The sequence below is a fragment of the Rhinolophus sinicus genome, linkage group LG04 (assembly GCF_036562045.2).
Source record: "Rhinolophus sinicus isolate RSC01 linkage group LG04, ASM3656204v1, whole genome shotgun sequence".
Lineage (NCBI taxonomy): Eukaryota > Metazoa > Chordata > Mammalia > Chiroptera > Rhinolophidae > Rhinolophus > Rhinolophus sinicus.
This window is the reverse complement of record NC_133754.1, coordinates 101,280,018-101,303,419: the sequence shown is the minus strand read 5'-3', so window position 1 is coordinate 101,303,419 and position 23,402 is coordinate 101,280,018. Positions and strand designations below refer to the sequence as shown.

The following is a 23,402-nucleotide window of genomic DNA, read 5'->3' as shown; positions in this document are numbered from 1 at the left end:
GACCCTTGGGTTTCTCACCAAGGACACAGCAATAGGAGCAGACTTGGGGGTGGGGATGATAGTTGGGGTAACAGTGACTCACAAGCGCCCGAAAGCATCCAGGAGATAGTAGCCGATGGGAGGAGAGGCATCAGCTTGTAGACAGCAGTTGACGCCACAAGTCATGTCCACTCACCTAGAGAAAGTACGTGGAGTGGAGAGAGAGGTGCTGCCAAGGATGGAAAATGTGAGATGAGCAGAACAGCAAGGGAGCCTTAGGCGTTAAGAGACCTCCACCCCTGAATGCAACGGAAGAGAGAACGTCAGGCAAGAGGCTCGCCAGCTTTCATGATTTGCAGAGTCCTCTGCATCAGATGTGTAGTCTCGGGTGAGACGAGGAAACAGTCCTGGAATCACAGCATTTTTTGCCTAATAGAACCAGACAGATGGCTTTACAGTCCCCTCATTCTACAAACAAAGAAGCTGAGCTTGGTAAAACGCAGTGGTTTGTCTCTTTCATGGTAGAGGCAGACCAGCACTTAGGCCTCCCAAGCCTCTCGATGTCAATTCACTGTTCTTTACCATATGTCAGATTGAAGCCATCATTGTGGGGTTTGAAAATTGGATCTAAGTTGCCAGAAATTACACTGATGTGGAGAAAGAAGCATCAGAATTTTATCACATGTGTTTGGGGAAAGGAAGACATGATACATAAAATGTCTGAAACTTTGTTTAGGAGGAGAGAATAATAGTGTTGGCCTTGAGTGGGGATAAGAAAATTGACGATTGGAAGAGGGTTTAGAGACAGAGGTTCCTACTTGACTACATTTAGCATAGAAATGGCACATTGCCAGGGTCACCTGTTATGCCCTGGGCACACATTTTATGTGACTCCTTTTTATGTTTTTCCTATCGTTGACTAACCCCATATTAAGTATATAGCAATACTGCATTATTAGAAAATGAATTTTAAGTCAGTGTCTTATTATATATAGGCTTGAAACTGACACTTCACGGAGAGGAGCAGCTCTTCTCCAGGATTTCGGAGTTGCCTCCAGCCACATGGACTCCCCAAAGCGAGCATTTCTGTCGGGAACAGAGAGAGACAGTTTATCCTGTAATTCAATTCATGAAGTACATATTGAGTCTCCACTTATTTAAGGCACTGCATTAACCACTTCAGGTTGTGCTAATGAAGTGACTAGAATCCCTCTGTAAGACGCGAAGAGCCTGTTGTGGGTAGGAAGTGTCAAGTGCACCTTTACACTCCAGATATTTTACCAATGTCAGTGTCGCCAAGAGCGCCAGGATGTCCTCTGCAGCACTTACCGTTGAAAACACGTGAGCTTCCTTTGTTTCTACTTATCACGTTCAAATTTTAAAGAACAAACAAAAACTGAAGTAGGGTTAGCTACCGTCTTGGTTTGGATCTTAATTGCTTTCTTGTTTTTTACCAGCTAAGCAAGCATGAATTTGACTTAGTAACACAAGGAAAAGACTACTTTTTCCATTTTACGCCTCTATAGTTTTAAAGTGTGTAAACTAACATTTAAAATAATAAATATATGTGCACCATAAAGATACTCTTGCTCTGTCTTTACATTTTTGGTAGCTTTTAATATACTGATAAAGATAGAATTATACAGAATGCTGACTGGTTCGCTAACAGACAACAACTTTGGTACTAGATACCAGAGTTTTTATGTGGTATATACATACTACAAAGAGTACATTATGTGGAAAACAAACCAAACTGGGTATATGCAAGCATCAGTTCAAAGGACTATGTAACATGCAGTTAGCATCAGAAAACGAATTTTCATGTGTGGTACAGTGGAATAGGATGAGGCAGAGCCCTCAGCAAAATGATGAAATAGGCAAAGCTTAGCTTCGGAGGGTATCAGAGTCTTGGCACAACCTGTAATACATGTTATTCCCAATAAGAAATCGTAAGCATTGAAGGCATCTCATGAAAAGTTTGATGCTGCATTAGTCAAGACATTCAGTAGAATGGGGAGTTTATCATATTCATGTTACTATTCCCATCCTAGCATAGTTCATGGAAATTAGTAGGTTCTCAAGAAATGTTTATTAAATGAATGCATTCTATTGATTAAATAAAACATTAAGAAGAAATTTTTTTATTTTTTTTAATTAAATTTATTGGTGTGACAATTGTTAGTAAAATTACATAGATTTCAGGTGTACAATTCTGTATTACATCATCTATAAATCCCATTGTGTGTTCACCACCCAGAGTCAGTTCTCCTTCCATCACCATATATTTGATCCCCCTTACCTTCATCTCCCACCCCCCACCCCCCACCCCCCTTACCCTCTGGCAACCACTAAACTATTGTCTGTGTCTATGAGTTTCTGTTTCTCATTTGTTTGTCTTTTTCTTTTGTTGTTTTTGGTTTATATACTACATATCAGTGAAATCAAGAAGAAATTTTGACCGGGGATCGTATTAGCATCGTGCCATCATCACAAGCAGATTTATTTAGCAACCGTTTATTGAGCACTATCTATGTGTTGAAACGAGGAATACAATAATGAATCAGACAGGCTTGCAGGCAGTGGGGTTGACGAAAAGTAGGCGGGGAGAGGAAAACTTGTAAACAGTTGTGATAAAGACGCTGGAGGAGAAATGTGAAGACAAATAACTACAACATAGCAATGCAATCACAGAAATGTCTACAGACAAAATATAGTTAAGCTGTTATCAAAATACAAAGTGCTGTGTGAACCCAGAAGAGAAATCCATTCCACTTGGAGGAAGGAATACTTGGCGATGGTTCACAGAGAAGGTGACTTTTGAGCTGAACTTTGCAGAATACCGTTCTGGCATCCGGGTGTCTCAAAGCCACTATGTCCGTTGGTGTGGTCGTTATTTTCCCCTTCCACCATCTGTCTCAGACCTACATGTCTGGTAGTCTTGAACGTGATTATTGATGTTCCCAATCACTCCTGGGTTCTTCCTGTTGGGAAATTCTAGAATCATTGGGCTGCTTCTCTTTCCCCTCCAATATTAATTTGGTCACTACAGTTACATGAAGTTTTGAGTAGTTGACAGTTTCTTACAATTGATGTACTTTGTGCATAATCAAAAGCTTGTCAAAAATATTTGAGTAGATCAATGTACTAATTACATATCTTAAATTTTGTTAAATTATACACAAAAGTGTCATATTTGAAACAAGTCACTCATATTTTTCCACAGTGAAAAAATTCTGATATCTAAGTAATGTACAGAAAATCACAATGAATTTGCTGTTATAGAAAAGGTGTGCTGGTATGCAGTCATGACAGTATTTTTATTTTAATACTGTTCATCTAAGGATATATTCCTTTTACTTTGTTCTTGTTTCTACAGAACCACAAATTTGAGCACTGCTCTAGAATTTCTAAATAGTAATACATTTCTGCTGCCATTTGGAGGAGCCTGCATCACAGACTAGTGAGGCCTTGAGTCTGACTTGCTAAGATGCCTTCATTTGAAATTCAGAACCCACCCACCCCCAGAAGAATTCTTAGTCACCTTCCTATAATTAATGAAATGTACCTTCTCGATTTCTCTAGTATTAATCTAATGCAAGTTACAACTCTAATCATTTTGTGGAACTTCTGATGATGTCCTTAAACCATTGAAACAATAGATATTCTGAAAACTGAAGGTGAAACTGTCAGCCCTTGACTTCCGTAGTTAACAAACTCCTTAGAGTGTTGTTGATAGATATTTAGGTAATTGTGAGATTAAACCAAGAGGTGGGAGGCCTCTGTGCTTTTCTAATGAAACCGTTTAAGTTTTATTAAAATTTATGAAGCATAGTCATGGACTCTCTTAATTCAAATTTTTAATAATATCTATAAATACCTATTCTCTAGAGTGGGCTTAGGAGTTAGGGAAAGCAGAAGTGTGTGAGCATTTCATTCACTGTCTCCTTAAGCACAGAGTTACTAAGAACTGGCAAAGTTCATTGAGCCAAGATTTACCGTTCTGACATCTTGCTCTGGTGAAATACTAGAAAAATGTTTTGAGAAGTAAAAGGTAGATGTGAAGTTAAAAGATATTTCAGGTAATTAACAGAATTGTGTTGAAATAACCTTCCCATGATTATGAAGTCTTGAATTGTAATTTTCCCTTTGCTGGAAAAATGCTCATTAGATATTTTACTTAATTAAAAATTTTTTATAATAAGTAGCCCAATTCCTATCAATAAAATAGAGAATTTGCATTTAGAATTGCCTTCAAAATTAAGTAGATTCGGTTGCCATTATAATGTCTCTGAAGGCCAAGATGAAGACTTTATCGCTGACACGTATGAGGAAAGAAGGGCCTGTCCTAACTGGCATGTTTATCGGCACCACTTACTCCGAATACTCTCGTGAGTACTGGAATTGTTTGATACCTGGTGACATCACATTCATTCTTCAAGTTTCAACTCAAAGTCAGTTCTTTGAATCATGCTTGCTCTTACATCATAAGCTTGCAGAACTAGTCCTGACGCTGTTATATCTTCCTTCGCAAATCATTCTTGCTATTCAGGTAAATGTCAATACAGAAACAGTCTCGGGTGTAGTCTCACAGTGCATACAGCTAGGCCTGTGATACACTACATTTACTGAGAACAAATATAAGCAGTTGTACATTAAATTATTTTTAAATATAGATATAGCTCACTAAAATTATTGGATTATAAATATTAATTATTATTACTATAATATAAAAACAATATCAAGTAATATTTGCAAAATACAATACTCAAATTTATTTATTAATTTTTCTCACTAATCTTAAACTGTTCTCATTCTCTGCTTAGACACTCCTAGTTCTCTCCAGACATGAATAGATTTAAAGGTTTTGCATTAACCCCTTTGTGGCTTCAAGACCACAGTATGCTAGGTCAGCTACTAAAAGTGGAATTTTTTTTCTTGAGCTTAATTGCTCATAAAAGAACTTAGCTGTTTTTTCCTAATCCTGGAAGAGTACTTTCCGACATGTCTATTCCTTCTATAAGGCATCAAACTTCCTACATTGTTTTTTCCTGCCATAATCAAACAGAAACAATATAGAATAAAATGTCTGTATACATCAACAGTTTCCTTATGACTGTGCATTTCTAGTCAGAATAATTTTTTCTACTACCTTCCAGCTATTCTTACTGTTTTAAATTTGAATTTATGAAAATATAACTTAAAATGAATACTCACATTTATTCATGAGGCTCACTTTTGAACAAGACTATTTTTAAAGGGCCCATGATACTAGTTTTTGAGAATTAATTTACATGAAAAATCTTACAAGGATATGGAAATTGTCTTTATTTAATGAGGAAATTGCATGAAATCAGAACTCCCCCCAAAATATATGGTATATAAAATCATCTCTACGGAGCATGGGCCTTACCTATTTGATGCATGTACCACAGAGGCACAAAAAGACGGGCGTTTAATAAAAGCTTTTAATAATCAGGGGATGAACTTCCTCTGATAGGAAGAAGTAACCGAAACTGCTTTTATTCTCATTCCCTAAGAGTTTTGGAAGCAGAGCATTCATGGAATACTGTGCTTGAACAAGAAAGCTGCACGCAAAATCAGAGGTACACCACGTAGAAAGACCAAGATTTCCGGAGGCCCAATCACATATGAACAATATGTTAGTAGAGCCAGACGTGTCACCGTGGGGGATGCAAATTGATTAAGTTAAGCACTTCCTGAAATTGCTTTCTGAAAACAAGTGATCATAAAATAAGATGCAGAAGTGCAAAGAGAAAAGTTAACTCAGGCTAAGAGTTAAATGACAACCCAGTTATGCCCCAATGTGGTTTTGCAACACTTCCAAGGTTTCACTAACATCAAGTTTTCACAAGTGATTTTCTTAAAGAATGAGAATTTGAATCATTTATTGCTTGCTTTATTGGTGTACTTGTTTAAGCCGAAGGGTGGCTTCTAGGCAAAGCCTCAGACTTCTTTTTCATTCCTCCTCTCTCTGCTGTGAGTCATCAAGACCAGCGTGCTTTCCTTCACATGCAAACAGAATGCTGTTGCCCCGTTGTCTCAGCCTCCTTGACTGCTAAGGCCAAGCACCCCAGACTGGGTGGCTTCCACAACAAACGTTTACTTCTCCCTCACAGTTCTGGAGACTGGATGTCGGAGGTCAGGGTCCAGCATGGTCGTGTTCTGGTGAGGACCTTCTTCCTGGCTTGCAGACTGTCATCTCGCTGTGTCCTCACATGGCAGGGGGAGAGAGAGAGCTGCTCTCTAATGAGGGCACTAATCCCACTCATGAGGGCTCCACCCTCATGACCTCGTCACTCCCAAAGGCCCCACCTCCAAAGATCATCACGGGGGTTAGGGCTTCAACACATGAATAGGGGGACACAAACACCCATCATCAAGGAACGCACTGTCTTTGTGACTGTCCTCTGCTTTATTCCATCTTCCTTCTAAGTAAGCCTGTGCTTTTATAAACTTAGCAGGTTGTTAGAGAACCATGGATGGTTACAGACTCAGCTTAGACTGAGGATAAACACACAGAGATGAAATGCTTAACCTTTGGCCACATTCACACAAGAACGGATCCAAGTTGTAAAGTATACAAATTCGGTTTTGGTGTCCTAAAGCCTTCTTAGTTATATATTTTTTATCATCTTTTTCCTCCCTGCTCCACACCCTCTCCCTACCTTGTGACCTATGCTTTCTGCTCTGTATCCATCAAACCACACTCTCTGAAAGTGATGTAGGAAAGGCATTACAGGAATTCAGAACAGAGGCTTTGGGAATCAGACTCGAAGTAGCTCATAGCCCCACTCTGCCACTTAGTAAGCGTATCATCTCAGACCAGTGAGGCAACTAATGGCATTGCTTTCTGTGTTCTCCTCTGTAAAACAGGAATATTGCCTACCTCTCAGAATTCTGCAGAGGTTAAACAAGGTAGTGTGTTTAATGCTTAGTACACTGCCGAGCATATAGAAATGCATACTCAATAGCTAAAAATGGAACTAGACTTGTTTAGAGTAAAATTGATGCATTTAACTTACAAGATAAGGTGTCATTTCAGAAAAATTCACTTTTGAACGGGGTATAAGGACACACTCTCTAAATACAAAATTAGGAATAGTATACTCTATACTTGTTGGAAAAGGCTTTGCTTTAGAAGAGCTTCTCCCAGCACCTCTGTAATCATTGGCACGTGCCTGCTTGCTGCATACGTAATTACACACTGTTACCGACCTCTTTTTGCTACTTAAGACGTGGCTACGTCCTAAGATGAGCCATTTTTACTTTGTTAGACTGTGAATTCGTTTCCTAATGCTGCCATACAAATTACACACAAAAAACATACATTTATTTTTTACCCTTTCGGAGGCCAGAAGTCCAAAATGAAGGTGTGGTCAGGGTTGGTTTCTGTTGGAGGCTCTGAGGGAGGAACTGCCCACACACCTCTCCCAGTTCCTGGGGGTGTGCAGCTTTCCTGGGCTTGTAGCCCCATCGCTCTAATCCCTGCCTCTCTTGTCACGTGACCTACCCCTCTGTGCCTATGTCAAATGTCCCTCTGCCTTTCCCTTATAAGGACACTTGTCACAGGATCGAGGACCCACTCCATGTCCAGGACGAGCTCATCCAAGAGCCTGAATTTAATTACATCTGCAAAGACCTTGTTTCCGTGAAGTTCACATCCCCAAGTTCCAGGGTGCCGATGTGCACGTAGGTTTTTTTGAGGACCCCCATCTGACACTATATACTATGCAAGAGAGAGGACCAGGATCTGAGGAGAGCGGGAGGAGGAATTGGTGAGGGCATACTATGCTTCCTGAAGATTTCACGCAGCAGGAACACTAGGGCTGCACCACCAGTGTGGTCAGGGGACCGCTGGGGGTGAACTTCCTGGGACAGTTAGCCCCTGCCCACTGCACAGGGGCCCATCTTTAGCAGCTGGAGAACTGCCGTTGGGGGTTGTCCAGTTTTCTTTCTCACCGGTGCCATCCCCTCCAGTTCCTGAAGCCTGCTGACTGTATTTGGGCGCTGGAGCGGGAACAAGGGATGCAGAGGGAAGGACATGCCCGTGGTTTGGCTAGAGCCATGGTGGGATGCATTGAGCAGCGCCAGCTAAAGAAGATACCGATCTCTGTCAGAGCTTGATAACCCCTGCAGTCACTTCCCCACCGTCACCCCATTCAGCAGGGATTGACCGTGTCTCAGGTACATGGACTAGCCATGGAAATGTGGTTAACAAGTGAATAAGTGGAGGGGCTGCGTATTGACATTTTGGGTTTTGCTCTGAATGGAGTACTGGGAATTCGCTACAAGGGCTGAACAAGGAAAGATAAGGAAATCACCTAATTTTATGCACAGCAGTGTGACTTGTGACTGGGAACAGGACAGTGCTAACACCAGGGCACTTTGCCGGAGACGTAGAATTTCATCCTAGTAGCTCTACCTAAAATGGTTTGGAATGGTAGTTGAAAACGCAGGCTGGTACAGAGCTCTTAACTCTGTGTGATAAAATTTCCTTCCAATATGCACAGCGAGCTGCCTATGAAAATAGCATTACACAAGTTCTCTAAATCAAAACTCATTTGTTCATCAGATCTGTAGACCAAGAATTCATTACTACATTATTCCTGTTTTGCATTTGTAGTTCCCATCACTGTGCCTATTTAGGAGATGTTTAATCAGCTAATTATTTAGTATATTTTATCAATGCTCAACTTTTAAGGTGCTATAACTGATTTCCATAATGATCAAAATATTGAGAAAGTAAATGACATGACTTAAATGCTGGATTGAGTAGGTACCAACTCTTCATTTTTCAGAGTAACCGCCTCTTGTCTTGGCAAGAAGAAATAAATGCTGGGCTTCAAGGAGAAAAATTGGTTGGTATAAATCAGATCAAGGTATGACTGCTTCAGAACAAGGGTCAACAAATGATGGCCCTTGAGCCAAATCAGCCTACTGCCTATTTTTGTATGGCCACATGAAAAGCATATGAAATTCAGAAATTTCAGGGTCCATAAAGTTGATTGGAACATAGCTCACTCGCTTATGTATTGTGTGTGGCTACTTTTGCCCTCCTGTGGCAGAGGTAAGCTGTTGCTATCGGGACCTTATGTGGCCCCCAAAGCCTCAAACATTTGTTCCGGCCCTTTACAGAAAAAGCCTGTGTCGACCCCCTGCCACAGTGCAGCATCTATCAAAACGCTAATTTTTGAACTTCAAGATACTGAGTTCGTCCCCTGAATCTGTAGTTGGACTCAAGAAAGTAGGGGTGCATTGTATCAACTTGCTGCCAGACTCCACTCCTGGGGACTGTGGGCAGAGTACAGGCACTTGTAAGCTGGGCAGACACCATGCAGTGTTCAGAAAATGGCCAAACAGAGCGGGCCAGGGAAGCCCAGGAACGCTCTGTCTGAACCGGACACTGCCCCCGCCACCACTGACGTTGAACTCTCAATGCCACCTAAGCTGGGAAATGTTTCTACATTTCCCTTGCATCTTCGCAAAGTAGCCTCAACAATCATGGCCCTTTGAAGGAAGTTTCCGGTTGGCCAGACCCAGGCCACATGCCCACACCTAGTTGTGAGGATGTAGGAGAGTAAAGGACTCCTTCTAAGTCACTCAGATTCTAATGAGTGAGGAAGTCGTTTTAACTCTAAATCCTAATTTTCAGCTCGTCCCTCCCACTGTGATGCACAAAGAGATTTCCCCCAAATGAGCAGCTATGCAGGGCAGCTAGAGAATAGAAATCGAACGTCTTCTACAGCTTTGCTGCTCTAATTGTGGTTGGAGGGCCAGCCGCCTCTTATCACCTGGGAGCGCGTCAGAAACGCAGCCTCTCGAGCCCATCCCCGGACTCCTGAGTCAGGTTCCGAATTTTTAACAAGATCCCCAGGTGGTTTGTATGTGCATTGAAAATTGAGACGAGATCCAAATAAAGTCCTAATTTGGCAGGACTTCAGGCAACACTATGAAGTGAAAGGAAATATTCAGGCAGTCGGGGGTACACAGAGGTTGGGCCCTGGGAGGTCACCCATAAACATGACAGCTCTGCCTGAGAACCTTCTACCCTAGGCTATGCCTGCCTTTCTGTTTCTTCCTTTGTCAAACCCTCAGAGTTAAAACCTCCAAAGTGCTAGCATGTCCAGTGGCAGTACACTAGGAGCCGGACAGGGAGAGTGGACAGCAGGCGAGCAGGCACTTAGATATGCGGGTTGTTTGGGAATAATGGCTTACCTGTGGAGATCACAGGGCCAAACAATATTTTAAATGGCCGATGGTGAGTCTTGACCTAATGTAAATTCAGAAATGGGAGCTTAATATGAACCCAGTCATACTTGGATTCAAGTCCCAGCTCTGTCACTTATTTTGTAATTTTTATGTAACTTACATAACTTTCCTGAGCCAAAATTGTCTCATTACTAAAATGGGGTTAAGAATATGAGTACGAAATGTAGTCTGTGTAAAGGAGATGCCACAGTGCAGCCAGAACTGTGTACTCCACTAACTATAGCTATTACTGGTTTTGATCGCTAAGTCAGGAGACCATGGTACTTTATGCTTTAGTTAACCAAGGTGTGACAGTTTACCAACTCATTTTGCAAGAGAATTGTTACAAGTACTAGTATTGAATGATCTGTACTGAGTTTTAGGGTTATAGATGCTCAGGCCTCTGGTTTCTGTCACCAGGAGGTATCATAGAGTAACGTTGTTTATGCCATGAGGTTAATTTGATAAATTGCAATCGCGAATATTAGAGGGCTAAAAGTACATATCAGAAAAACTGCTGAGTATACTAAATGTATTCTTTAAATACGACTTCTGGAATATTGCCACGTCTGAAACCTCAGCAGAACCTTTCTGTAGGACAGAAATGATTACTCTTAGTTATCATAAACCTACTAAAATTTATGTCCAGCAATCTTTAGGGTGGAAGGAAAGAAGATCTTTGCAAGGACAGGGCAATGGTCGGTATCTTAAGCATTTCCTTTGAGACTCTATCCCCTCAATAAAATTGATCCTAAAAAACTGTAAATTATTTTTTTTTTCTACAGCTAAAACGTTTTGGGCACAATGATCCTGAAGTTACTAAAATGAACTATTAAAAAGCAAGATAGGTTTTCCAGTTACTATTTTAATTTTCATTACCTTATAAATTAAAGAAGAATGCAGTTATAGCATAGAAAACCAGTTTATAGAGCTTAAACAAGTTGTTAATAAGTGAACTGGATACATAAAATCCTTAAAGCATATCTCAGTTGGCAACAAGCTGTCTTTATCCTCAATTGATTAATACATTTCTCCCATGTAACACTTGTGTCAATGACGCCTCTAACATAAAAGTCCTAGGTTACTTATGGCTAGAATTTAAATGTAGACTTGAAGAAAAATTACTAGCTTTTGCAACACATAGCTATAATGTACCTAATGAAATAAGATGTTTTATTATTAATAGCCAGGTGATATTATTATTGGCCAGGCAGGGTAGGGGGGCAACCTATCAGCAATTAAATTTGTGGGCATTGCCCCCTATTCTTTAAACGAGAGAACTTCTCCATGCCCCCATAAATGGCAGGAATCCGTTTTGACTTTGAAGCAACTCTTCCTTGTTCTAGTAAAACTGACTTGAGTAATTGCCCTTAGAAGGCAGGGCTAGTAGCCTCCCTGCTATTGCTGCTGTGTGGAGCCTTAAGTACGGTGCCCTGCAGGCTGACACCTAATTTATGCCCCAAACTGTGTAGAACATTCATTCCTGTGCCAGCTCTCGTGGTTATTAACCTACACCCTTTCCTTTTCCGGAGCTAATCTCTTAATGGTTACTGATCTTATGCCCTCTATAAACCCTCTGAACCGTAACCCTTTTGGAATCCTCTAGGTTAGATACTAACAGAGGAAACCAGAACCTTTCTCCTTGATTGGCTTCCTGTCATCAGGGCTCCGCCCCCCACCATTGCAACGGTAGAGTCTCCTCCAGCCAACCCACGGCAAGTCTATCGTCTTTAAATATGGAGGGTGCCAAACAAATGTATACAGATTTTAAGCAAGGAAAACTGTATTAAAATTGTAATACTCAATATATACCGATAACAAAGGATGAATTCAAGTCACGTTTGACCTTCTGCAATTACAAGAGGTGCTCAAAGTGGTTACCATCAGGGTCCAGACAGTTCTGATTATGGTGAACTACTGCTTGAGCCACGTTGACCAAAGTGTCCACTTGTGTACATTTTTGTGGCACCCCTGGTATGTGAGCCATATCCTGACCCTTGTCTCTAAGAGTAAAGTCTATCTTCAGGACCTGTGACCTCCATCCCACCAACATTCAAACATGCGTGAAATATCTCCTATCTTATAAAACATAACCTCCCTCAGCCACACGTTTCTTTCTAGCTGCTCCTCCCGTCGTAACTACTTAAATGCCTTAGAAGAGTGGTCTATGCATTATTCCCACCACACGCTTCTCACGCTCTTCTCAGTGCTCAACCCAATGGCATCTGTCTTCTTCCCTATTACAGCACTGACTTTGCTCTCAATGGGGTCTTCGGAGAGTTCCTTGTCACCAGGGGTCACCAACATATGGCAGCAGCCTCACAGTTCCTCACACGTCCTTCCTCTGGAAGCATTTGCCCCCCTCGGCTTCCCTGAGCGACCAACCTGCCTCTCCTTGGCAAGCCTGACTTCTCGTGTCCCCACCACTGCCCTGTTTCACACCTGTGCTCCGCAGGGACTTCTGCTCCTTTTCTTCTTCACATTGGACACACGGGCTGGGAAATCTCAGTCACCAACATGATTTTAATGCCACCAGATAGAGTCGCCTCCTCCTTCTGAGCTCCAGACAAGGACGTCATTGACCATTCCCACCTTGGTGAATGTTGTCTTCTGTCGGCTTCCCTGATTCCAGAAGCCTTGGCTTTCTTCCTGCTTTCTTTCGCAGATATTTCTCAGTCTTCTTAAATCTGTCCCTTTCCTACTTAGAACACTTCGGTTATTTGAATTCAGTGTGAATTATAAGTGCGGTGATTATCATGCTTCCCACCTCACGCTGGCCCTAGCTGTCCTTACCTAGTTGACCTTCCATTTCTTCAAAAACCTCGCTTTCTTGTCTCTTGTTCCACAGATACAACTGTATGAGCTGAAGCCAGTTCTGATCTATGAAGTCCAACCTCTGCCGGTCTAAAGAGTCCTTCCAAATCTCCATCACTCTTCAGACCCTTTAGTATTGTTACCACTACCCGCTGTCCGGGCAGTTGACTTTGCCACCTGCTTCAAAGGAAAAGAAGTGGGGAGAGATGAGGCCATTGTGCCAGGATTTCTGCAGCCTCCTTCCCAACACTGAGAAATTTACCTCCGTGGGAACCTATCCATTCCTCCTCAGTTTCTATCCCAGAGGAAGAAATGTGCTCCCACCTCTTTAAGTTGGATCCAGTCCCTCCCCCACTTTTCAGGACTGTGTTCCAACTTCTCTGTTGGTACTGGCTTTTGCCGCAGGTGGTTTCATCCAGTGTTAACTCTTACACTCCTTGGGAAAAACAGTCCTGATCCCACATTTCCTTCTACCATGTTTCCCCGAAAATAAGAACTAACTGGAAAAGAAGCCCTAGCATGATTTTTCAGGATGACATCCCCTGAACATAAGCCCTAATGCGTCTTTTGGAGCAAAAATTAATATAAGACCCGGTCTTATTTTCAAGGAAACACGGTAGCTACTGACCCAGCTCTACTTGCCTTCACGTTCAGGTTTCTTGAAAGAGTGGCCTATAATTTGCTATCCGCAGTTGTCATGCGGGAGACCCTGCTCGCTGCGCCATTTGTCGTGCACGGAGGCCTCACCGCGCCATCTTTCAGGCGGGGCGGCCTGCGGGGTCTCTGCTCCCACTCCCCACATAAGAACGCAGGACATGGTGAGGCCGAAAAGGAACACCCACGGAGCCATAGGTAGGGGAGCCATACCACCACGGTCTCACTGGAGGCTGGGCCCACCGGACGCATGACCTGCCGTCCGCCTTTCTGCCAACAGACCGACCGACGACTCTCCTCCACTCTCTCGACTCCGTTCCTCTCCTCTCTTCCACTCTCTTCGGCTCTGCTCGGCTCTGCTTGGCTCTGCTCGGCTCCTCGGCAATCCTTCGTAGCTGCAGCAGTTATACCAGCGGCCAATCGGCTAACCGGCCACAGCCGAAGGCCAATCAGCCACAGCCGACGGCCATTCACCACCCGAGCCAGTACCCTTCCACGTGAGGCCGAGAGCCTGTAAACTACTCTCTGGGGCTCTGTCCCCACAGCAGTTCCTTCTGCCTGTTTTCATTCCTCAACCCACTGCAATTAGCTTCTTCCCAAGGCTCTGATGAAATAATTCTTGCTAACTCCCCAAGAAGCTTCACATTTGCCAAAACCAATGGACAGTTTTTAATCTTTATCTTACGTTGTGCCTTTGCAATATTAGACACTGCTGACCTCTTCTGTGGAACTTTTTCTCCCTCGATTTACATGACTCTACTTTTCCCTGGCATATCTCCCAACTTTCTAGCTTTTTCCTTTGCAGCATGTTTAGGGGCTCCTCGTTACTCATTCAACAAGTATTTATGGAGCTGGACCCTGGAGCTGCAGTGATGAGTAGACTACAGTCCCTGCCCTCATGGAGTTTACAGGGCAAAGAAAGAAGAGCCAATCAAGCCATCACACAAATAACAATGAAGCATTATGGAGTCTGCTGGGTGCTGAGAGAGTGTGTCGGGGGCCCCCTCTGAGTGCACCTGAGATCTGGCACACACCTGGGAGCCATCCATCACACTGTACGGCCTCTCCTTTTCAGTATGGGATTTTGGTGAATGAACGCATATTCGTCTTAGTCATAGCCTTAATCATTTAATAATTGGCAGTCACATATCCTTTCACAATCTGCTGTCTCCAAATGGAGATATTCTTAGCCTTTTTCTGTAGTCTCCTTCCCTGTCTCCCATTAGCGGTTGTATAGAGACTTGAGCTTATGTACATTTTTGTAAGTTTTCTCCAGTTCAGTCGCTTGCGTAGCAGCAGAACTCCACAGCATTCTAGGTGTCCATCTCTCCGAAACTGAATTTCATCTACTTTTTCAAAAATTGCATTTTTGCAGTCATACGGGGTCTCTGGTCCTGTTCCCCGCACCAGAACGCAGGACATGGTGAGGCCAAAAAGGAACACCCACGGAGCCATAGATAGGGGAGTCATACCACTATATTCTCGCTGGCGGCTGGGTTGGAGACACAGGAAGCAGGAGCTGCAATCTGCCATCTGCTTCTCTGCCGACCAACCAGTCCAACCAACCCCCTAGCTTAGCCACAGCAGTTATATCAGTGGCTAATGGCTAACCGGTAACAGCTGATGGCCAACTAGTCACAGCTGATGGCCATCTACTACCCGAGTCAGCACCTTTCTATGTGAGGCCAAGAGCCTGGAAACTGCTCTCTGGGACTCTGTCCCCACACGCATGTAGCGCTGTAAACTTAGATCTCATGTGCCAGAGTAGGCAGCCCACTGCAAGTGCACTCGTGAACACTCCTTTTTGACACCCCATGTTGTTGAAGAGGTGTGAACAGAGAACACAGCTGATTTGAGTCTGACTTCCACCATTTTGTAAGTTTGACAACCTGTCTGAATTTGCTGCTCCAGGAAGCATTGCAAATCAGCATTGAAACCCTGGCCATCTGACTGGGATTGGGGGTTTGACCTGTAAAATAATCTATTGTTTTGTGAATGAGTATCCTTGGGATGGAACACAGATCTCCCCTGGGTCCTTCTCTGGCCATTCTATAAGCACAGAAAGCAGCTAGCCTTGGGGTGAGGCAAGTGCCCCGTGTATGTTGGTAAGGAATGATCGAAGGTAGTGGTTCTCAACAGGGGGTGACTTCACCCCCCGCCTCATACATTTGATAGTGTGTGAAGACATTTTTGATTCTCACAACTATGTAGGTACTACTAGCATCTAATGGGTAGGGACCACAGATGTAACTGAACATCCTACAATGCAGGAAACAGACCCCCACAACAAAGAATGATCTGGTCCAAAATGCCAATCAGTAGTTCCAAGGCTGGGAAATCTGAATCTAAGAGATAATGGAAATGCAATAACTTAGTGACTTTGTGCCTAAAGATAGATGTAAGAAACAGGCTCCCCTGTTTCTAGTGAAGTACCCAAAAGGTACTTTTAATTTTTTAAAATAATTATAGATTCAGAGTTTTTTTGGGCAAATGAGCAGGCTAGTCATTCATTCATTCATTCACTCATTCATTCATTCATTCATTCATTCAACATGTTACTAATGCCCTGTGCCAGAGTTTCAACTTTCAACAAGCTTTGGTCCCTGCCCTCAAGGACATAAGCCGCCTGCTGTGGTCCTCTCTAAGCAGCATCACCTGGAGGCTTGTTAGAAACCATTGCTGGCCCCTCCACCAGTTTCTGATTCAGTAAGTGGATGTGGGGTGGGACCCAAGAATTTGGAACAAGTTCTCAGGCCGTGCCCAGGAAACTGGCTCAGGACAATGCTTTGAGAACCATTGTTCTGGGGACACAGAAAAGGAAGTGCCTGTGGTCTTGTTATGAACTGGATGTTTGTGTCCCTCCACCCAAAATTCATATGTTGAAATCTTACCCCCTCCAATGTGATACTATCAAGAGGTGGGGCTTTTGGGAGGTAATTAGGTCATGAGGGTGGGCCCCTCATTAATGGAATTGGTGCCCTTATAAGAAGAGGCATGACAGAGCTTGCTTCCCCTCTTCTCCACTTTGTGAGGACACAACAAGAAAATGGCATCTGTAAGCCAGGAAGAGGGCTCTCACCAGAAACGTACCATGCTGGCCTCCTGCTCTTGGATTTCCAGCCTCCAGAACTGTGAGAAATGAGTGTTTGTTGTTTAAGCCCCCCAGCCTGTGGTAATTGGTTACAGCAGCCCCAGCTAAAACAGGTTTTGAGGATGACCGTTTGCAGTACTTGTGGGACACTTTAAAGATTTGAGTGTAACTGTCAGAATGTCTTTGCAGGAAGGAGGATTTCACGGTCCGTGACTGCTAGAGGTAGACTTGGTATTTCACTGAGAGCTGATGTTATTGCTGAAAGCCCAGCTGTTTTATTTCTCTAAAGCAGCAAAGTTGAACATCTTTTTTATCTGAAAAAATGTTTACCTCTTTTTATGTGAATTATGTGTTTTCAATTATCTTTTTTTGTATTTTCCTCCTACGGTCTTCTTGAGCAAATAGTTTTAAACTCCACAATTTTGGCTAACAACGAGATGTAAGATACAGACACAAGTTCTTAAAATTCAGCATGGTTCACTGTTGCCAAGTGAGCATAAACTGAATCACATCAAATTGTAGAGTATAATATTTTATTTTTTTCATTTTTCACCTTCCATTGAAAAATGCAGTCAGGCAATCAAGGTCGCCAGGGTTAAGTTTCCAGATGGCCACAAGTCAGAAGTGACGAGAAGAGTTTTCTGTTTGGTATTTGCCTGGGAAAGCTCCCAGGAAAAGGCAAGGAGCCGCAACTCAAATCCTTGTTCTCCGTTATCCTTTTTTAAATAGCTTTTGCATAGGCTCGATTTTTGGAAGTTGTGTGATGCTAATTTAGGTATATATGTCATTACAGTTTTAGCATGGCTCCTTCTCAGGCATACACAAGATATGCCAGACGTGTGAAAAGAGAGGGAGCCAGGCACAGGAACCTCTAGGGCACTGGTCTAACAATATTCCAGGCTCAAAACCCACTTCAGCACAGACCAACTGGTAGACCTGAGTTTCAAGTCCATCTCCCAGTATGGAAGAATAACTCTTTTCTTTCCTGTCTCTCTTCCTGTTCTTTCCATATCTGTATTCTATATAATTCCCTAGGTTAGATCAAGCACCAATAGTTGAAACTCTAAAAAGAGGCAAAGTTTGACTCAGTTTAAGAAATAATTAGGTAACAATTAGCTTGGTCATGGTTAATGAAATTGTCTTGGCATAGAGGCATTCTTTTCCCTGGAAGTGTTTTTGCAAAGGCTGGCTATTTGTAAAGTAGGATGGTAGTTAGAGAATTGGGTTAGATGGCCCTTTATCCAGTGAGACTGTATAAATCTAGGATTCTTTGATCAACATTTGTTGGAGCACAGCTTTGCACAGGGCTCTGTGCTAGGTATTGGGCATATACTGGAGATAGAAAGTCCCAATCTTTGCCCTCAAGAGCCATACACACATATACACGTAAAAATTAGGCGTTATTTTTTAGCCCCTGGAACCGGTATTGAGGATCGCTGTGATTATGTTTAAATTAAATTGCTAGAGATTACATTCCTTAGACTGATGTGCAGCAACTAAGGAACTATTTTTATTAAAATTGGGGACTTATTCCCCTTAGAACACTGCTTGTATAAAGAAAATGAAAACAATAGGAAAAGGAAACCCTATAAAAATGGGGAAAAGTGTACATATTTTAAGCCTACAAAACCACATTATACAATTACTATTTCCCCCCACTATACACATTTCAAATGTTTACATAAAATCATAAAAAGCTAGGATGTTAAAAAAAATTAGCATAAGAAATGACTTATTTTAAATTTGTTGTTGAAGTAAATTAAGTGAATTTCAGTACCTTAAGCATTCAATAAATTGTTCTAATGAATTCCCTCTTTGAAGACTTGCTGGTATTACCTGCTTTTTGACAAGTATGGCAGCAGTTTCCAAAGCTGCTTTTCCTTTTCTTTGCAGCTCTCTGACACTTTTCCCATTGAGAAAGTAGTCTCTCTCTTTTTTTTTTAATCTCATTCCCCACTAAGTGTATAAGCAACCTGGAGTATTTTGTGAGAGCCATACAGATTAATATTTCAAGCACTATAATCCTTATACATTCTAGTTTGCCTGACGAGATTATAGTGTTGAATAGAAGGTTTAAAGCTGCTTTTGAGGTCCCAAGGCTTCCAAATCTTGGGTAGAAATAAGATAACATTCCTATGAGTTGTTGATGTCATACTAGTTTCCTTAAGTTTCTTGTCTACAGATTGAGAGTTTCTTCCTGAAACTTAGATTTAATATATTATATTGTGAAATGTGGTTGGTCTTTTCCTAAATTTATGGAATTTTAAAAAATAATTCCAGACATTGTTTATAGAGTGTGTTAGTGTATTCAGTGCATTGGTTACAACTTTGGTTGCTAATAAAACTGACTGAGGTTAGCCAATGCAAAAAAAGGACGTGGATAGAAGAACACAGCTGAGCCTCAGGAGGGAATGGACCCTGAGACAAGAGGCCCCCAGGACTCTAGGGCACTCTTCCTGCCCTCCTCTCTGTGTCTGGTGTCTGCTCCTTCATGAAGTTCTGTAATGATGGACTATGCTTCTGTGGGGACAGAGCCAGGCGTGCAGTTTCCAGACTATCGGCCTCACATGGAAAGGTGCTGGCTCAGGTAGTAAATGGCCATCAACTGTCATTGGATGGCCATCAGCTGTGGCTAGTTGGCCGTCAGCTGTAACCAGTGAGCCATTGGCCACTAATATAACTGCTGTGGCTATGCTAGCAAAAAGAAAGCATGGGGGCTAGCAAGAAGATGGCGGCTGGGCTGGCAAGCGTGGATGGCGGTTTGCGGACAGTGTGGATCCAGCCTCCAGTGAGAGTATAGTGCCGCCAGTGAGACTATAGTGGTATGACTCCCCTACCTATGGCTCCGTGGGTGTTCCTTTTTGGCCTCACCATATCCTGCGTTCTTATGTGGGGAGCGGGACCAGAGACCCTGAATGACACCGTGCATAACAGCTTCATATTTGCTTCTAATAGAACAGATTTGTGTGCTTCTTCATGCCCCCCACCAATCCTGGATTTACGTTTTGTGGTTAAAGCTACATGAAAGCTTAACTGCCTACTTCTTGAACTCAAGTTGAATTTCCCAAGATAAAGAATCTACTTAGAGTCCAGTTAGCGATGGCTAGAGGGGGAGGATCACCGAGTTCCTCCCAGGGCACTGAGGCGAGGGCAGTAAGTTTTAAGAGAGATGGGAAGGGCCGCTCCTTCGGCTGGACAGACATCCAACATGGTTTATTGTAGTCAAGTATGTCTCTAGGAATTTATATGCTTTTGTCATGCAGGGTGTCATGCGGAGTCTTTGGTTCCGCTCCCCCCATAAGAATGCAGGACATGGTGAGGCCAAAAAGGAACACCCACGGAGCCATAAGTAGGGGAGTCATACCGCTATATTCTCACTGGCGGCTAGGTTGGAGACACAGGAAGCAGGAGCCACACGATCTGCAACCCGCCGTCCATTTATCTGCCAACCAACCTCACTTGCTAGCTGCAACCACAATCTGCAATCTGCGCTTGTTAGCTCAGCCACCATCTTCTTGCTAGCCCCCTTTTTCTGCTAGCATAGCCACGGCAGTTATATTAGTGGCCAATGGCTCACTGGTTACAGCTGACAGCCAACTAGCCACAGCTGATGGCCATCCAATCACAGTTGATGGCCATTTACTACCTGAGCCAGCACCTTTCCATGTGAGGCCGAGAACCTGGAAACTGCACTCCAGGCTCTGTCCCCACAACTTTATATATACATACACATACACATATATATTACATAGGGGGGATTTCTAATCTCTATCACAATCCTGCAAAGTCTTATTATCCTCATTATAAACTGAGGAAAGTGCAGCTAATAGAAGTAAAATTACCAGCCCAAGATCATAGCTTGGATGATTAAACTCGGATTCGCCTACAGGTCTGTCCGACTCCCAAGCCTGTGTTCTTTTCTTTTTACCTCTCTGTGTCAGTCTAGGCAATCCTGAAAGCAGATACTGTAACGCAGACTTGGACGCGGGTGCTTGTTTGAGAATGTGACCCGAGGGCACAGACTGTGAGAAATGGATGACCCCAGGAAGGAGGGAGGGCCAATCAGAGGATCCTTTTCAAATTGACAGCCATTATGAACATCTGCCACTTGATCTTGTGTGAGCTTCTGAAGAACCTTGCAAAATGCATCTCAGAACTAGCCGCACTGGAATCAAAGTCGGGGCAGCATTTTTCCATGAGCTCTTTTCCCTCAATGGTCAAAGGTGGCTGTGGGGAGAGAGCCAGGAGTGCAGTTTCCAGGCTCTTGGCCTCACGTGGAAAGGTGCTGGCTCAGGTAGTAAATGGCCATCAACTGTGATTGGATGGCCATCAGCTGTGGCTAGTTGGCCGTCAGCTGTAACCAGTGAGCCATTGGCCACTAATATAACTGCTGTGGCTATATTAACAGCAAATGGGGGCTAGCAAGAAGATGGTGGCTGAGCTAGCAAGAGCGGATTGCAGAGAGGCGCGGATTGCAGATTGCGGACTGCAGTTAGCAAGTGAGGTTGGTTGGCAGAGAAGCAGATGGCGGGTTGTGGATCACGTGGCTCCTGCTTCCTGTGTCTCCAACCGAGCTGCCAGTGAGAATATAGTGGTGTGACTCCCCTATCTATGGCTCCATGGGTGTTCCTTTTTGGCTTCACCGTGTCCTGCATTCTTATGTGGGGAGCAGGACCAGAGACTCCACATGACACCCTACATGACAGTGGCCCTACAGACCTTCACTGCCCAGTTTCCACAGTGTGCATGCCTGAGGGCCAATGGTTCCTGTGGAAACTCTTTGCCACTGCACCAGTGTAGCTCTGAGGCCAGAATTGGGAGTTCACAGCACAGACTCAAAGCAAGGTGTGTGATTTCGCATCTGGGCAAGGCTGGTATGATTCTGTGCAGGGCTGGTCACCAGTGGCAGCTGTCAAAATGAGGTGAAATTGAGAAGACCCGAGTGGTGCCCAGAAGGTTCTGAGATATACCAACCAGTTATAATGAGAGAACCTTGAATGCCACCATTCATTCATTCATTCATTCATTCATCCATTCATTTATCCATTCAATCAGCAACCAACACTATGCAGTACATGAAGCGCAGGAGTAGTTGAAATGAATCTAGTTGACTTTCAGATACTATAACAAAAGGAAATAAGCAATATGATAGAGTGTGGTAAGTGATTGAGTACAACTATAAAAATATAGTAAACATATAGAAGAGAGACACCCAGTGTGTGCGTGCGCGCGCGCGCGTGTGTGTGTGTGTGTGTGTGTGTGCGTGTGTGTCATTTTCCTAGAGCTTAGTCTAGAGCAGGGGTGTCCAAACTGCGGCCTGCGATCTGTTTTTTGTTGGCCAGCAGTAAATTCCAAAAATATGTTTAGTTTAGTTAAATAAACTAGGTGAGGCAATACGTACTTCACCTCAAGTGAGAGGCCCGGCTGTTTGTGTATTTTACTGCATATGGCCCTTGGTGAAAACCGTTGAAAAAAGTTTGGACACCCCTGGTCTAGAAAGATAAATGACAGCCCATTGGAAAGAAATTTGAATATTGACTGCTTATTCCAATTAAATTGTAATATAAAATGTCTGGAGTATGATTGTTATATTGTGGTTAGGTAACGGAATGTCCTATTTTTAGGAAATACATGCTGAAGAATTTGAAAGTAAAGTGTCATAATGTCTGCAATTTACTCTCAAATGATTCGGCAAAAGTAAGTGGGGGGGCACATGAACACAAGTGTGGCAAAATGTTAACAACTGATGAATATAGATGAAGGGTTTATGGGTGTTTATTGTACCAATCTTAAAACTTGAAATTTTCCAAAATGAAAAAATTGGAGGAAAATTAATTACTTGGGGGCCATGGGCAGGAGCTGGGAGAAGGTGAGGAGGAGCAGTCTTGGATGAGATCGTGCCAGACATACCAGGCGTGAGGACGCTTGGAGTTACAAGGGGTTGGTATGATGGAACATGGAATGCGCACAGTAGGGCAGCAACAAAAGAGAGGTGAGAGAAGGCCATGAGCTGTGCTAGAGTCCGGCTGTGTCCTGAAGGCAGCAGGGTGACACTGAAGGGTCCCATGCACCTTTAATATTTCAGGCGCTCACATGAGCAGCAGTTTCACAAGAAAGGATTAGAAGGGGGCAAAGTATGGCAGGAAGGTTAGTTCATATGATGTTACCGCAGTTCAGATGACAACTTCAGTAGACCTAAAGGAAAATGGTGCCAAAGATAAAATAGAGATGACAGCTTTGAAACTATATAGGGCAGAGGGGTCAACAGGACTTGACAATCATTTTCACTCAGAGTTCATAAGAAGACTGATGTGGTTCAATTCCATTTGGTGAGTCTTTAGACCCACAGAAAAGGGAAGGCTTGTGGAGGGGTAAAATTAATTATAGATCTTCTTTAGCCATGACTGATAAAGTAAGGGGGTTGGTTCATACATCAAGGGCTTATTTATCTTTTATCACCATGTCTAGTACTGCTTGGCATATAGTAGGTATTCAATACATTTTTTTAAATTGTTTTTAGAAATCATGGTAGTAGATAGTAACAAGCTTTCTTCAGTTGCTGATATGCTGGGAAAATATGTGGCATATTTTGTGA

The 23,402-nt window shown here is 43.0% G+C and overlaps 1 long non-coding RNA gene across 3 annotated transcripts in view; it reads left to right on the top strand.

The window, feature by feature from the left end:
• LOC109449839 (uncharacterized) overlaps positions 1-23,402 on the top strand; it is a 90,909-nt gene that overhangs the window by 32,835 nt on the left and 34,672 nt on the right. The window contains exon 2 of one of the 3 annotated variants that reach the window (XR_012495611.1): positions 975-2,032. The exons of the other annotated variants lie outside the window; for them this stretch is intronic. This is a non-coding gene — a long non-coding RNA (uncharacterized LOC109449839). Of the gene's footprint in view, positions 1-974; positions 2,033-23,402 lie in introns of those variants that run through there. 3 annotated transcript variants of the gene reach the window in all.